Below are 17,817 nucleotides of genomic sequence, written 5' to 3' on the forward strand. Positions count from 1 at the left end.
GAATAATTACAGGTGGTAAACTGTTACTTTTCCACATTTAAATAAGAGACTAATTAAGAAGACTATGTAATTCAATTCTGGAGTGAGTGCCACTGAATTCAATTTGTTTCAGGTCAATGAATATAATGTGAAGTTATTAACAAAAAGGTCAGGGACTGCATATAAAATATACACACATGACACAGGCAGAGTAATTAGTACACATTTCACATGTTCTGCTGCTCAGACATATGGTGTAGAAAACCTGAGCGGGATTAGATGGCAATAAACGTTCCCCTCTCCCTCCCACCAGCTCCCAATTTAAATAGGGTTTATGGCTATTTCCCCATTGTTCCTGGGGTCTGCCAGAGGCTGAAGACCCACAGCCCACACAGCAGCTCTGGGGTGGGGCCCTTGGCCAGGGCAAAGCTCCCAGGAAAGCTGGAACTTTCCCAGAGCAAGAGATCCCCATGGAGCAGCTCAAGCCACAAGCCAGCAAGTGCTGGTGCGGGGACAGTTTTTGGGGACCTTGTTCCTCACATCCTGCTCATTGTCGTTGCCCAACAAGCCATCTTTGTGGCACCATCACCAAGAATTACTCTCTCTGCACCTGTTTGCTACAAGTGCACACTCAATGTGAAATTACTGCATTAATGAAAATAAAACATTCAAATTATACAGTTAAGCAGTGGTTGAATTTGGAAAAGTCCACAACACACATTAAAAAAAAAAAAAAAGAGGATAATAAAGCCCCAAACTTCTTTTTGACCCTAAGCTTGAGTATTGGACACCTGGATTCTCTTGCAGGTAAAGATGCACTTTCATAGGGGAGGAACATGAGGACTTGGGGGAAATTCCTCTGAAAGTTACAGGAAGAAATCACAAGGTACGAGAACTCTGCCCAGCACCAGAGGTGCTCTGGTGTCTAGCCAAACCTGCTAGGGATTCTCTGCTGGTAAAGGATAACCCAGGTGTTATGGTTTGTGTGCTCCAGTGTTTTCCTTGGCAACTTGTGCTCAGAATGAGATATGCAACCCATTTCCCAAGTTATGCTTTACCTCCAATGTGGCCTGATGTGCTAAGGAAATGAAGTAGTTTGTGTATATTGACTAATAATTACCACTTACTACTGAACCTGAAAGCAGAATCCTCAACTGGAGATATTTATTTTACCCATTATTCCTGTTTGGGTTTTGTACAGCTGGCTGCAGAAAGCAACACGAAAAGCAGGAAGTGGAGAGCTCCAGGAATGGTAGGGACAGCCCTGGATCCATACATGTTTAGGATTTATCTGCAAAGAGGGAACTGTGAAGTGACATTGGCTCGTACAGGTTCAGGGGTGAATTACACCTGAGACGAGTGTGTTAATAAATGTTGCATTGGCCAGGTATTCCAGTCAGGATCCCACCTCCAGAGCAATCAGCAGGATTCTCTGGGTTTGCTCCACGGAGACCCAGATTAGTGCTCATGGGACAGCCTGTCCTTAAATCAGGGAGCGGGGCCTCATGAGCTCTGGCCACAGCTCAGCTCTTCTGCTGTCTCGGCCTGTCCCTCACCCCATTCCTCCCTGCAGCAGCCCCTGGGGGACACCCCATGGGGATCCCACTGGGAGACGGGGCTGCACAGGAATCCCAGGCACAGCAGCAGCCACCAGGACTCCCCGCAGGTGGCACCTCCCAGGCACAGCACAACCTCCCCGGGCTGTTGGGACAAGGGCTGATCAGTGCTGCTGAAACTGGTGGATTTCTCCCCACTTCCCAAAATCCAACATCCCATATTCATCCACAAGAAGAGAAGTGGACAGAGGAAGGACAGCTCAGCAGGTTGCTGAATATACCATATGGAGACGCCAAAAAAAAAGAGAAATGCAAACAAACAAGAGAAACCTATTCTGTTGGTACTTAAGAAGTCATTCCCTCCCAAACCAGCCCCTTTGCTCTACTCCTGATTCCCTGGTCTTTAAAAGCACTAAAGCAATTTACTCTCCATTTTCCTGTTTGGCTGTGTTGGAACAGAACAAGTAAATAAAAAGCAGGGAAATATCTACATGAAGCCTTTGTTTTTTTCTTTTTCTCCCCTTTCCTTCTGAGTCTTCTGTTCCTCTACACGCCAAAACCCCACAGCACAACTCCCCAAACCTCCCCAGGACCGCAGTGGTTCCGAGTGACGCTGCTGCCCCTCTCCGTCCCCGCCGTGCCTCGGGCTGGGTTTTAGGCGAACACCCAGGGATCTGCTCAGCGTTTTCCCAGCCGGGGGGCAGGAGCAGGAGCAGACCTCCCAGGCTCCGGCCACCGCGGCGGCCACGCGCGGTGCGGGCGGAGGGGACACCCCGCTCCCCGCTCGCTGCCCGCGGGGGCGGCGCCCCCAGCTCTGCAGCCTCTCAGCGCTCCCGCTCCCCGGCACTCTCATTAACTGAGGATTGCGGATGGGTCAGCAGATCTATACACTTTTGTGTTCCTCGGCCTGCTTTATTTATTTCTTTCTTTTGCAGGATGCTGAATAACTAACCTTTCCCTCAATAGGCAGATTTAAAAAAAAATAGGATCCATCACACAGCAGCAGGATAGCCTTGCTCTGTTTTGACCTTTCTGAAATTAATTTCCCAATCTTAGCTTTCAAAATCAGAGATTGAAAAGACCTATTAGATCAGCCAATCCATCTTATCACTAGTACAGCAGCAAGCAGAGACCCCAGCCAAGTGCTTCTCCATGCAGGGAAAATATTCTGGAATAAGACGGGGCATGAATTTAAAGTGAAATACCTGTTCCGGAATATTCTGCACATGGACACGTACTCTGGAATAACTGCAGCTGATTCTGACTTTGGTCAGTTGACACCTGGAGCCGCTCACTGGAACAGAGGGGAGAAAAAAAATCCCGTTTTAGCATAAGAAGTCATTTTTGTGGGGTAGCTCTGCGAAATAATTCTCCTCTGACCCTTTTTTCCCAGGCAGGCTGTCGCTCACAGGGCAGCACCACTGGGGAGGAGAGGGATGGGTGCTCAGAGAAATTACCCCCTGACCTGCAAGGATGTGGATCAGGACAGAATTCTGGTCTGCAGCTACTCCAGGAGCCTGTGATGTTAACAGGCACCTCTCCCAACCTGCAAAGTAGCTCCTTTTCTGGGAACACAGCCCTTCTCAGTGGGTCCCTGCTTTTCCAGACAGCAAAAAAACTTGGGGGTAAACCCCCGAATCTTACAGTTTGCACCACCTGAGTTGCCCTGGTCAGCACTGCCAGCCCATGGTGGGGGTCCCCAGGAAGGCCCCTTGGTGAAGGGAGTGCTCCTGCTGCCACGCATCCCTCTCCTCCCATTCCCCTTGGAATCCCTGGGGCTCTGAAGGTTGTGTTTTAATGCCAGCAGTATTGATCTGGAGGGAACAGGTCACCACCCTGTGCTGACCTTGGTGTCCACCTCCATCCTGCCCCTCACTGCCCAGCAATGCCTAACAGGCTTGGACATTCCCAGTGTGGCCTTCCCAGGGCTCTTGGGGATGTCTGGGGGGTTTGGATGCACAGGGCAGCACCGAGGGGACTCCTGCTTCTTGAAAACAAAGCAGATCTTGCAGCAAGACTGGTCACACCAACTTGCCCAACTTTGGCCATGCCCGAGGTGGTTCAGGGAGGTGGCTCCAGCAGCAGCACATGGAGCCCAGGTGTGGCCTGTCCTCGCTGGAGCAATGCCACAGTCACACAGGGATGGGGGGGAGCTGCTGGTGATGGCGAGCGGTGCCATGGCTTCATGGATATCGGTGCTGGGAGACGGGAGAATGCATTCCAGGTGTGTGGAAAGAAGCTTTTCCCCATGAAATGTGATGGGAAGGAACCTCTGCCGACACCTTCAGTGAGTGTGTTCACTGAGGAACTGGGAGTTCACCAACAGGTGCCTGGCAGTTTAAAGCCCCGCTATATTTCCTGCCAGTGCTGTGGTTTGGTGAACAGCTCTGAGTATTTTCCCATGGAAACCCCTCCGTTCTGCCTTGGCAGCTCCTGCCCTGTGCACCCACCATCCTGGCAGGAAGAGCCGCCACCACCCCCTGCTCGGGGAGTACCGAGAACACACAGCAACGGGTGCAGCAAACTTTGGGCACTCAACAAGTCCTCTTCGCACACAGTCAGGGCCAAAAGATCAATATTGACACTTTAGATGATTTCTCTCAATTTGTTTTTTCTTCAATTGTTGGGGCAAAGTTCCACTTTTCCAATATCTTGGGTTCTCGGCTAATAGAAACAAATAAAGTGAAAGGTTCTGTCCACAATGGGTGAGGAGCATCCATTGTCAGCAGGCGCTAATCGGATTAAATTGGCTCCTGGCTCTATTGCTCGGGGATAACTCACTCCTAAATTTTTTCCCATCTCAAGGGGATGGGCCATTGTTGCTTTTTCCTCCCCTTTTTCCTATTTAAATCTGACAGATAGAATGAGGAACGGCTGGAGCTGACGGCGGTGCCTGCGCCTCGGGAACAAAGAGCGGAGCCCAGCCCTGGGCCGTGCCCGGCCCCCCAAGGCCCTTTCCCCGGCCAGAGCCGCTCGGGCATCGCCGCCGCTGCCCTCTGGAAACCGCATTTAAAGCCCGGACGTGGCCAGGCAGGAAAAAAACCTGCGGCTGTCCACGCTCAGGTCTCTCTCCCCATTAGCATTTTAATTCGTACCCCTGGCACCAGCCCCTTGGAAGGAGCTGCAGCAGCAACCACGTTCCAGCGAGCAGCCCGAATGGAGAGACGGCCCTAAATAATGCCACCTTCGGAGGGAGGCCCCGCGCGCCGCCAGCTACATTTTGCCCAGAGTCTGATAATTTTCAAAGCTATTGGCAACCTGGGAATTTTCCTGTCTTATCACCAGGGCTCAGCTAACTTCACTAACACTAATCAGAACTGGAATCATTCATTCAAGGATTGCATGATCATGTTTTTCTTTAGCGGTGACAGCTGCCTGAGCCGCATTAGCAATGCAGATGAGTCAGCCTAATAGGTTAATGCAGAACACGCGAAAATTAGGTTTAATCCCCAGTGAAATAATCTAACATTTTCACATTTCTTGATGTTGGGATAGAGACATTGGTGGTGACTCAATTAGGTGTAATGTAGATCAAAGCAAATTTACCTTCTGGCTGAACCTTCCCCGTAGTTTAGATAGACGAATATAAGGGTTCTTTACTAATTGGCCAGTGGCTGTGGGGAGAATTATACGAAAAATGCGCAGGAATCGCGCTCCGGATTGGGGTCTGGAGCGGGGCACGGCCGGGCTCTGCCAACACCAGGCACGGCGCTGAGCATGCTGCCCCTGCTCCTCTCCGTGCGGCGCTCACAAATGAAGACGTCTGGAGGCTTTCTGTAGTTTTATTTTATTTCCAACCCTCCCCCCCATTCGTTTTTAATGTCCCGTGCCGCAATATCCCCGGCGAGGTTTGAAAGACCTTGTATGATAAAAGGAGCATATAAAGGAGAGGAAGAACCCCACCCACCGTTGCGCGCCCGTCTCATGTTTTCATTCCCGGGGAATAACATATCAAACAGCAATCGCTTTCAGTCATAAAGGGAGGGGAACAAAAAATTACATGCCCTCAGTTGCCAAATTATTTTTTGCCTTGACATCTTAATTCTTAATCCTTGTGTGTGGTCAAATCAGCCTACTATAGACAACCAATCAAGCAATTATTCCTAAATTATATTTGCCCAGCTCACATTGATTGGTTATTCTTTTCTTATTGGGTAAGCTCATTAATTCTGAGCAGCTTGCTTATTATGCTTCCCACATCATTTTCCTTCGGAGCCTATCTACTCACACCAGCCTGCTGATGTTTCAAGATGCCACGCAGAAAAAAAAGGCCGAGTGATCTATTGCATTGTCTCTTCCAGCAATTACAATTCACATTGCTGATTAACTTTGATGTGAAAACTAATGAGATAAGGCAAGTTATCAAGGCGGACCTGATCGTCATCTCATTTATAGAGCATTTGCCATCAGTGAATGACAAAAACTAATGAAGATGTATCTGACAGCAGGCTGAGCCGTGGCCGAATTTCGTTTCTCATCAGCGAGTGCTCTGCTTCGAACTCATCAGTCTATCTGAAACATGTGGAAATTAGCTTAATAATGAAAACACTTCATCCAAATAGACAAATGTTTACATTAAAACAGCTACGTGATAAATAGATGTTAAAGATTTTATGCCTTCTTGAGTCTAAACAATGGAGCACAAAATATGTTCTCATATTCACTAAATCATGCCCATAAAGCTCCCTCCCCACGTGCCGCTGCCGTACCTGCGGGCTCCCCTCTCTGCGGCTCTGTGGCTCATGGAGATTGCTGGGCTGCGGCTCGAATGATTCGGGATGTAACTCAGGGATGCCCGTGCTAGGACTGGGCAGGGAGAGGGAGGCTGGCCCTGCCCATACCTGGGGCACACGGCTCCCAAAAGCAGCTTTTTTAGTGCTTTTTTAGTGCTTTTTTAGTTAGAGGTACTGCTGCTTTACACTGACATTTGCCCAACGTAGAAAAGGGATCCAGTTGGCCCCCGGACAGAGTATAAAGTACAGGCATAATTCATGTAAATACAGCAACATTTCTTTCCCGAGTCGTCACCAAAAAGACGCCTGCAGTATCAGTCTAGTTTAGAAATGTTGTGATAAAAGGGAGGCAGGCAGAGCTGCTCCCATTTTTAATATTGTGGCTTTAGTATCTTTATTTATGAGAGACTATTTCATATTTGTCGGGCACTATTTCACATGCTTCTGCTATGTCCAAACATATCCCCAAGATGTTTTCGTACCTGGAATAAAATATTCATCCACAATACTGGTATCAGAACAACACTATTTTTAATAAAAAAGACAGGCATCTACAAGGCAGAAGGGTGAAACTCTCGCTTCAAAAATTAATCTAAAAGCTGTGATACTTCAATTAAAATAAAGAATTGGTAAAAGATTATCTTCCTTTACCATGATATTTCCCTCTCCCTGAATAATATATACGGACAGGCTATAAAGCATTGCCTCCTCCAGGAAAAAACCAAACCTAAGCACGTTATCCCCAATGTAAGAGGAACTTTAAATTTGATTTAAAAAACCGATTATCCGAGTGGACTAAAAAAAAAAAAAAAAAAAAAAAGAACAAAACAAAACAGAGTCTTCGCAGAAAAGGCACAGGAGCTTCTATAAATTCCGTGCAGCGATGGCTCCGTGCACACACGTGGAAAACCCAGCTGAGCTCCCGGCGGGGTCGGGCCGGGAGCGCGGTGGGTGCAGCCCCGAGGTGCCCGCAGCCCCTTCCCTCTGCCCGGCACTCACCGCGTCCCCTCGCTCGGCCGGGAGAACATCCGAGGGGCGGCCCCGAGCTGCCCCGGCCCCGAGGTGCCCCAGCATTGTGCGGCGCAGATTAGCCCGCACAAAGGGCCCGCATCCCGGATAAGTTAAAAGAAAAGCCTGCTAGGAAGCGCCGGCGACAAATTACTACTTCAGCGCTGGATTAAATGTAAAAGCCCTTCACAGAGCTGCAGATAAATCCTGTGCGCTAGAAGGAACCATAAAAGTACTTGTTCAAGAGCTACAGGCACAAGTGGAAAATTGACCCCAAAGATTTTTTTTTTTTTAAGTAGCCGAAGTTTATAAAATTTCTGCCGACGCAGGGAGAGGGTCGCGGCAGCGCGGCCACGCTCGGCAGTGCGGCGCTCCCGGCTGCCGCGGCCGGGCACCGGAGCTGGACACGTCCGCGGCCACTGGAGCGAGCATTCTGTGAAATCCCAGCAAGGTTTGCTTGGTGCTTTGGAGGGCTTTTGCTTTGTGTGTCTCTTGTTTGTTTGATTTGCGTTTTGTCGGGTTTTTGGTCGGGTTTTGTTTGGGAGGTTTTTTTGTTCCCCTTTTTTCCCTTTTCTTTTACCCAGCTAATGAAGCAGAATGGTTTCGCTTTCACCACTCGCACACAGAGCGGGAAAACACTGCTCCCATCCTCATTTCCCTTTTCCCCACATTCCTCCCAAGCCTGCCCAGCATCGCCGTGAGACTCCCCCAGCAGCGCGGGATGCTCTGAGCGGGCAGGACGCAGCCGTCTCCCCTCGGTGCATAACAGCACATGTCACCTGGGCACGGTTTATCTCTCTGGCTGCACAGCCATTATTTTATATTTCTGAAGTGCCAGCCTGGCCACGGCAGCGGTCCTGTTGGCTGCCCGGGTGTGTATCTACGTGTGCCAGCACGGAGGGACGGACGGGGAGAGGAATGCTGCTCCTCCCTCCCCCTTCCCGGCCTTTATCCTGGCCGCCTATTTTAATAAATAATTATAGGCAACTAAAGGATTTGTTCATTCCAAAAGGTCTCCCCTTCATATTTCTCAGAGGTTCAGCTCAAGGAGACACCATGATAATAAGGCTGACTCGGGATCCCTACTCCACAATGTCATTATCAGCTACCATTTAAAATGAAAAAAAAAAAAAAAGTCTGTATATTATACCTAAAAGCATTACAAGGTTAGTGTCTCAGCTTGGGGAATATTTAATGCTGCTGGGAAAGCAGCACTGCTGCTCTGAGGAGAAGGAAAAGGGAGAAAAAAAAAAAACACAACGAGAGAAAAATCCTTTCTGAAACACAAGCCTAGAAAAAAGATGTTGGGAGCGAGCACGGAGATCATTTGCATTTCCAATGACTAGGACTAATCCTCCGCTACCACGTTTATATTTTCTTATTACTTTTCCTAATTGTCTCCTTTTTTTTTGTTGTTTTTTGTTTTTTTTTTTTTTTTTTTCCTTTTTCCCGCTCGTAGCTTTTCCTCCCCTCTCCGTTCCCAGCTCCTCAGCCTGTTATTGTTTGGCTCAGGGCTGGATCACCCGGGGCTGCTGACGGCCCGGCCCCTCCACACTGCCCAGGCCCCACAGCCGGGAAAGCCTGGGTGCCTCACACACACACAGAGCCTGGGTGATCCAACAAGGAGCTTGCCTCTGTTAGGTTTGTTACGAAACATTTCTGGGGGCAAGGAAGGGCTCTGTGCCTGGTGCCTGGGGCACGGCACAGGCAGAGAGCAGCCTCAGCAGTGTCTCACCCCTGGCATGGGCACCTCAGGAACCAGCCAGCCCTGTCACCCCCCGAAAGCCACCTTGGGCTGCCCTGGGACTGGCAGGGAGTGAAGGACAGACCAGCCCTCAGCCCTCAGCCCTCAGCAGAGAGACAGGCACCCGCCCGGGGGGCTGTTCCCAAAAACCCGCGCTCCCCGGGCAAGGAGCATGGTGTAATCCCCGAAGCCCCGCTCCAGAGGCTCTCAGCTCCGAGCACCGCCTGAAACCGGGGCTGTGTCTCACCCCTAACTCACAGCCTCTGTCTCTGACGAGGAAATTACACAACTAAATACCTGCTTGAGACCAGCTACTAAACCTCTCCCACAGTATTATCCTAAAATTTGCTAATAGTGGCTCTTTCACATAAATTAAGTGATAATGAAAAAAAAGCCTCCCTTTGAATTTATATATATTTCAGCAGAGAATAATGTTTTATTTAAAATAGTTACAGCATGCCTTTTGATTTGGAGTTTAAAGTAAATAATATTTGTACATCTAAAACATACTCAAGACAAATGAAAAGCCTCTAGATGCTTTTGTATGAGATGCTGAAGAGCTCTACAAACTTAAAAGCACAACCTCAATTAAGCCCATCTTCATCTGGAAAAAAAATTAGCAACTGAAAGCTGAATATATTAGATAATGCACACTTGCAGGAGAGCATTCTCTTAGCAAAAAATTCTTGATAACCAACCTAAAGCTGGCCTTCGAGTTGCTCAATGCTAATTTTGTTTGAAACGGTTTAACTAACTCTGAATAGATATCCATATTCAACAAAGACATAATTAATGGCAACCTTTTCTTCTGCTTAGAAGACATCATAACAAGCAGAAAAGTACAAAAAGATTTTTATAGTAACTAATTTAAGGACAAAGGGTTGACCTCTAGCATTTCATTAAATAAATGGAGCGAATGAAAGAAGAGTGACAGTATTCATCCTTGTTCAATTCAAGCAGCCAATTTCAAAATGCAAATCATAATCTGCAGATGTTGGAGCCTGATATATTTTTTTAAAATATCATTTGTTCAATTTAAGAACATCAGACATTTGAATTTTAAATGAAAAAAAAAAAAAAAAAAAAACAACCAAACCAATTCCCAGCTCCAGGTTTAGGCGCAGCGTGACTGCGTGCTCGGAGCCGGGGTCTGCCGGGGCTCTCCTCCCTCCCCACCTTCCCAGCCATTCATTTTAGACATTATTCTCAAAACCTTTTAATGGAGAAGTTCTGCTAAGCCGCACATTATTCCTGATTAGCACACCTGGCCGGTGCCGCTGCCTCTGCAGCCCGGGGATGACCGAGAACAGCTCAGAGTGGAGCCCGGTGAGCGGCTCCATCCTCCCTCCCCACCTGCGGGCACCCTGCTGCCATGGCCAGGCCGTGTCCCCATCCCCAGGGACCAAGGGGGACAGATCCTCCCTGGATGTGCTGCCATGGGGCTGCTGTGGCACAGGGAGAAGTGTCCTGGCTCTGGTCCCCATGGGCAGCAGAGCCCCAGAGCCCCTGCCCGGGGAGGTGACCAGAGCACAGGTAGGGACAACAACGGGAGGTGAGCCGACTCTGAATTTGGGAACACGACCCCAAACCTCCAGAGCTGGGTTTTCTTTTAGATGCCAAGGGACAAGGCACAGTGGGAAAGGAGGAGATTTTGGCTGGACCATGGATGATCTGCAATCCTTTAGCAGGGGAGGGATGAAGTTTCAGTCCAGCTCGACACTCGGCACACACTTGTTCATGGGGCTCTGGGGAAGTCAAACATGCCAAGGCACGTGGGGGAGCGTGGGGGAGCAGCTCCAGGTCTGTGGGTATCACACACTGTGCTGAGTACAGATCAACAGATCTATGGAGGGGTTCCTTCTTCATTCCCTTCAATGCTCTTCTCCCCTGAGAAGGAAGGAAATTCACCTTTCTCCCCTGAGCAAAGGAAGCTCAGTAGTGACATTAAGGGACACTTTTAATGTGCCCAAGGGGACCACAGGATGAGTGGCCACGCCTGACACAACGGCAGCATGAGTTCCTCCCTTCCCATTTCTACACCAGCTCTGACAGCTGTTTCCAGGTTTGCAGGGATAAAACACAGGGCTTGGCACTGCCGAGCCTGGACATGTGTGGGGTTTGGTTTCTCCCAGGAAATGGCTTTAGAGTGTTTGGAAGTGTTTTTGGAGAAGCATGAGATTTTAAAATTTATTTTGGCCACTGAAACACACAGAAGTTTCTGGCCTCACTGAACTGCGCCGCAGGGCACAGTGGACCAACACTGACATCTCCTCAGCGAGCAATTCCCTTCCTTCCTTAATAAATGGAAGAGAACTCACATTACCACCAAACAGCCCCTAGTTACCGCTAAGTTACAGTAAAGCACAACCTCTGCAAAGGCACGTATGTTAATTAAATTGCTACTGATTGGGACCCATCAGCGACTCACAGAGCACGGAGAGGGACTGAAATAAATGCGGAGAGAAGAGGAGAGGAGAGGAGAGGAGAGGAGAGGAGAGGAGAGGAGAGGAGAGGAGAGGAGAGGAGAGGAGAGGAGAGGAGAGGAGAGGAGAGGAGAGGAGAGGAGCAGTGCTGTGCAGTGGCTTCACACCAAGCAGAGCAGAGCCATTTCTGAGAGGCCAAGCGCAGTTTTGTCCCAAGCCCTTCCCAAAGGCCATGAGCCCACACCCATCCCAGCCTCACTGGCGCTGGGCACGGGCAGGAGGAAGGGCTGGGCCTTGCCAGCCCTCCTACACAAACAGACCCTGCAGCTGTCGCAGGGCAAAATAAATGACTTCCGGAGGCTATGGAGAATAAATGAATCCATTCAGGCATGAGTGAAGGGGACATTGTTTTCCCCCTCGAAAAAAAAAAAATCCCTCCCCAACAACCTATATATTAAGGTATCAATGAACAACAAATTCATTCAGTTATGACACAGGAAATCTAAAGCAGAATAGGCTGCAAAACAAACTCGATTTATCTGTGCCACACATGCAAGAGGAAAAAATGCTTCTTGTTGGCTCCTCTGCCAGGGCTAGGGCTCCTCTTGAGGATTCCAGCCACACAGAGTATTTTGTGCCGGTGCTTTAGCGGTGGGTGCAAACTTCTGAGATTAAGATTGTTCCCTTAGGTTTATCCTCTTCAGGGACAACGTGTGCACAATACACCTTTAGAACATATTTAAAGCCAGGCTGCAGATGCACATAATCTCCATCCTCCTGCACCACAAACAGGAGATGTGGAGGTTTGGTTGTTTTTTGGTTTTTTTTAAGGGAGAGAAATTAGTCATTCAAAGTGAAATTGAGTTTTCACTGTGGAAACCTCCATTTTTATATTAGAAAAGAAGAGGCAAAACTAAAATTCAGGCTTGAGCCAGACCTGATTTCTCAAAACAAGGCAGTAGCTCCCTCCTCTCCCAGCTCTCAGCAGCAGCCCTGAGCGCACCCAGGGGACCCCATCTGCTCCACCGCACGCCTGGGCACACGCTGAACCTGAGGGGACACCCTCGACCCCGGGAAGGACAGAGGGACAGTGCCCTTCCTACCCTTGGCACTCCCACGGACCCGCTTCCCTGAGCCCACTCCCCTTTGCTGTCCAGCACTACAAACCCAAAACGTAGCTGAGAAACAAAGCCCATCCTCCTCTTATTTCCGAAACATTTATGCTTAGCTGTTTTCCCCAAGTAATATTAAAAAAATCTCTTAAAAATGAGTGCAGCGGGTCAATCCTGCTGTAGAAATGGAATTGGTACCCAGCTGCAAGGAGCACTCGGCGGGCAGGGGAATAATCCAAAAGATTTTAATTAGGCAAAGCAGCAATAAATGAAGGAATATGAGCTTGGATGAGAACACTCAAACGTATAAATAACCGGGAAAGGCGAGATACAGCTACGCTTGGAAGGGAGATCTCCCTCCTGCCAGGGAGCCCCAAAACAAGGCAGGGCACAGCGTGCCCCCTCCCAAACCCCAGGGGCTCTGCAGGAGCGGCATCCCGGGCGCAGCGGGGCACATTAATGCGGAGCACATTCCCGATCCCATGCGCAGAGCCAGCAGCCCACCCCTTCCGTCAGCCGGTGACTTCCTCCGCGTCCCGGACAGCTGCACGTCTGTCCGGCTAGGCGCCCCGTGCTGCCCGCGGTGCTTGGCTCCGGAGGGGTCCCCGACACAGGCGGGATGCGGACGGGCGCGGGGCTCCCGGCCGCTCCTTAGGAAGCAAGTCACGCTTCTGCGACAACTGCTCCTCTGTGCCTGTTTGAACTGTCCCTCCCAATTAGCAGTAATAAGGGACTCTGTAAAGATGAGCAAACACAGCGCATTCATTAGTCTCGGCGGCCCCCGCCCTCCCTCCTGGCAGCCCCGGGAGATCCCCAGGGCACTGCTCCCGGGGATGCCGAGCGCATCTCGCCCGGTCCCAACAAGCGCCGGCAAAGGAAAATTAATGACGAGTCGCTCGAAGAGTTTGCCCGAAATTATTTTATTCTGCCCAAGAATTGATTACTCCCGGCCTGGAAATATGTCCAAATCAATACACCGAAGCTCAGGACAAAAAAAAAGACATGCTCTAGCCCCATTTATTTATCCACTTTTTTGAGGAATGGCACATAATTTACTGGGTCGGAATTGCTAAGCCTTTCCAGAGCGAGGACTAATGACCAGCTGTAGGAAAGTGATGCCTCCCATCCATCTCCCAGGTGAGTCCCCACACACCCGCCGGTGACGACCTTGGCAGTGGCCAAAACGAACACGGTGAATGTGCCTGAGGCCATCGTCAGGCAGATGGATACCGAAGTGAAACATGTGGGTTGAGGCACCCATCAAAGGAAATGCTTTTAAACCTCCCCAAAAGGATGATTGGTGCCCAGGTGGGAGGCCCTGCACACCCTGTTCCTGCCTGGCCAGCTGGAACCAGGCTGGAACAATCCGTGCTTTGGGGTGAGGTGAAAGCGATGCTGAATATCCACCACAAACACTGAAACTGCGCAGCACCTGTGGCCGGGCCTCAGCACTGCAGAACAATACCCTGCGTTACCCAGGGTGCGTGGATTCAGCTCCCCAGAGCAAATGGCACAAGGGACACCACAGGACAAGGACATGTCACGTCATCCCGGGGCTGAGCCCCAGGCCTGGGGGAGGTGGCAGCACCACGTGCTGCTTTCCACAGCAAAGGCTCCCCACGCATTTTGAGGGTGACATGCGCCTGCCAGTGCGCCCCATTTGCCAATGCTCTGCATGCTCCACGGGGTCCTGGATTTTCCGGGGCATTAAATCCTATACCCCCTCGGAAAGCTCGGTGGCAGCTGTCATGTTGCTCACTGGGGGTGGGCGGGAGGGCTCCTGCTGCACACCATCAATGTCACTCCTGAGCCGCTGGCGGATGAAGGACGAGGTGGCCCCGGTGGCCCCAGGAACTGCCAGCACCAGCACTGAGGTGCAGCTACAGCAGCACATCTGCACAGACACTCACAGGGCCTCCCATGCACTGCCACCCACAGAAAGGACACTTCTGACTGTGTTAAAACAGGAGAACTCAAACCTTTCTGCGTGCTGTGAGCCCTTCAAGCAAACATCTTCATGTAAAACAGAGACATGAAGCAGCAGAGCACTGCAAAAATCCAAATCCAGGGCTTGCTGGCTTCCCCTTGAGCAAACCCCTTCCTACCCAGGCTGCCCCAGACATCTCTGAGGGCATCGTGTCCCCAAGCCTGGGCAGCCTTGGGCTGGAAGAGAATTCCACTTCGTCCTGTCTCACAGAGGAGAGATGCCAGGGTGGGAGAGGGAAAGAGCAAAACACAGCAGGGTTTGCAGCAAACCTTGCTGAACCCCAGCTCAGAGGCAAGCCAGGGAGAAGGGCGAGTTTGCATCCACAGAGCCCAGCCACACTCCGCCTGCCTGTCACTGCTGGCAAGCCCAAGCCCCCCAGCCTGAGCCCACGGCCAGGGGCTCCTGGCCAGCCGGGTGGCTGCAGCCTGGCTCACACCCTCCTTCAGCTGCACTTGGCTCTGCTCACAGGGGATCACAGGGGATTTTTCTAGACTGAAACACTGCTGCTCCCCCATTCAGAACGGGAACATCAGTGAAAAGGGATCATTCATAATAAACTTGTGAGTGCTGGGTAGGAAAAAAAAAATACTCATCCCAGAAAACAACACAGCCTTTATTTTTGGTGCGGCCGCCTGAGCCTGCAGCACCCTGGTGGGTGGGGCAGGGAGAGCTGGGGGGCTCAGCTCACCCCCCTGCCTGCACAGCTCCCCAGGCACGGCCTGGCGCAGCAGGACAGGACAGCAGCACTGAGGGACACATGGCAGGGCTGGGGCCCTATTCCTTCACCCGTCTCCCTTACAGCCTAACAGGCACAAATCCCCCCATGTGGCAGCAACACAAATGAGTTTTATTACTCAATAAAATATTTGAAACAAAATAAATGGTTTTGTCAAACACTATATCTCCTCAAATAATAATGCACCAGCTTATCAGGAAAAACAACCGACATTCATATTCTGTGGCAAAGGTTTATTTTGCATCCCGGAGGAGCGGGGAACAGGCATCTCAATTCGGAATTCAGATATTGTATGGGAATACAGTAACTATAGTTCTCAGAGGGTTTGTGCAAATGCCAGCAAAACAAACCCCAAATCAAATTTATTAGCTAGCGGAGATCTCTAACAATCTTACACAGTGACTGATGAAGCCGTCGGGGAATTCCTTTCAACATTTAGTGATTTAAAGCCCCTACAGAAACTTCATTGTCTGTTCCAAGACAGAAAGAGTTCCTCGGTATCCAGTACTGCTCCAACAACAGCACTGGTGCGGGTGATATTGCCAACGTGTGCTTTCTTTCATCTGGAAACATTACTGGGAATCCTAACATCCTGTGCAGTCATGTGGAGAACCATAAAGGGAGGAAGCACAAATGAATTAAGAACTGCAGCCTGTGATCTGAAGGGCCTGTCTGTATTTTGATGGCAAGGTTGGGACGTTCACTTCTGCCCTGAGCGTGCTTCCAGAAACAATCTGGATGTCATTCCCCACACGGCTCAGCCACTGTACACCTGCAGTCTGCTTGACACAGACAGGGCAGAGCTGCAGGTTTTGGACGCAGCCAGCTCCCACCAAAGCACCGGGTGCCAGAACCGGTCTGGCTGTGCCGCGGCGGGTTAGAGCTGCTCGCTGGGAAAGCACCAGGCCTGCGAAGGCAGCCAGGCTCCCACTCCAGGAGGAGCGATGCCCTTCCTGAGGATGCCCGGAGGGAGGAAGGTGAAGGTGAAGGCACAGTCGGTGCTCCCAGAGCACTCATACTAGGCCAGCTCCCACAGAACTGCTTTGAAAAGCAATCCCAGAAATGCACAGCTCTAATTGCCAGGTTTTTTGTCATGCACGTTCATCACTGGGTCATTTGCATTTTAGCTGCTAAAATATCAAGGGGATGTTACTTAATCAATCACCACAGCTCACAAAGTCCTAAGTGAGAGAATATTTTTTGATTGTCTCTGCTTGTATTTAAACATCTCACAAACCCGCCAGCCAGTTCTTCATTTCAATTAGGGCAATGCTGATTGTTAGCTAACTAATAAGGACCAATTTTCTGTCACAACTATTTCCTAATTAAATTCAAAACAGAGATTTCTAACCCAGATGGTCAGCAATGCTACAGATTTGTTTAAATTTGGTATCACAGTAACAAACTACTAATTAGGGTTTGTAAATACGCCAATTCCCTTATGACTTAGTTGTTAGTAATGCATACAACCGGTTTATTAAAGCACTAATTGTGTCTGGCTTTACTTGGGCCTAACACATAATCCACTTATCACATACTGGTACCAACTCATTTTGAAGGGATTATGAATGAAATCATAAATGAGGTCTCGCATCCCTTTCCCGGTATGCTTAATAAATGTTTGGTGCCATATTTAGATGACATATTTAGATTTTCTGCCTCTGATGGAGAAGGGCCCTGCATTAATACTGGTGCTCCATTCTCCAAAGGCTGTTTAACAAAAAAAGTTTATGTCCCAGCTCCATTGGGCAGCAAATTGTCCCAGCAGCCAAGCTACTCGAAAGGAGCTCTGGCGTTTCCCAGAGAAAGCACTGAATTGTTTATTTCCCACTGAAGTCAAGCTCAGCCCTTCACGGGGCCGGGGCTGGCACTGGGGGCTCACAGGACCGTCTCTTTGCCTGGAGGCCCTCACAAGCCTGGGCCACCTTCCTGTAGAGGGATGGAGGGCACCAAACCTGGGTTCCCTCCTGCCCTTACAGAGGGACAGCCCTCTGGAAAAGACCCTGTTTTTTAAGGAAGGCTTTGTGCTGAGGAGCCCAAACGAGCGATACCCCACAGCCGGGGCATTGACGCCCCTCACCGCTGCGGCTTTATCAAGAGTGCACAAAGTAGGAAATAAATGATAGATAACTGTGAATTGCAAGGTTATGTAAACATGGAGGGGGTTCTAGAAGAATCCTATTAAACCATAAAAGAAAAGCGTGGATGGTTTATCACATCACTAAGACCCAAGAATGCATTAATAAATAGAAGAATAGATAACGAACTGTGAGTACAAGGCTAAACTATCTGCTATTGTGAGGATCCTGTGACAGTAGAAACAATGAAGGGGAAGAAAAAAGCTTTGTTGGTCTGCCACCAGAACCTTGTAGTGTATCTTTTATAGCCCATTTTTAATGAATTCACAGCACCTATCAGTTATTCTCTGCCCAAATCCCTCATTTTCCTCCCTCTTGAATGCAAATTCCCATGCTGCACTCTGCCTTCACCATGACTTCCCCCGTTAAACTCGGGGGCTCTCTGGGTTTCAATGGCCTTT

General features: G+C 49.7%; 1 long non-coding RNA gene across 1 annotated transcript in view; it reads right to left on the reverse strand.

Annotated features, from left to right (window-relative positions):
• Positions 1 to 17,817, reverse strand: part of LOC137471737 (uncharacterized) — a 47,409-nt gene that overhangs the window by 11,922 nt on the left and 17,670 nt on the right. Inside the window, exon 3 of the long non-coding RNA XR_010997810.1 lies at positions 2,741 to 2,829. This is a non-coding gene — a long non-coding RNA (uncharacterized lncRNA). The remainder of the gene's footprint in view (positions 1 to 2,740; positions 2,830 to 17,817) is intronic.

Source organism: Anomalospiza imberbis, chromosome 3, assembly GCF_031753505.1.
Source record: "Anomalospiza imberbis isolate Cuckoo-Finch-1a 21T00152 chromosome 3, ASM3175350v1, whole genome shotgun sequence".
Lineage (NCBI taxonomy): Eukaryota > Metazoa > Chordata > Aves > Passeriformes > Viduidae > Anomalospiza > Anomalospiza imberbis.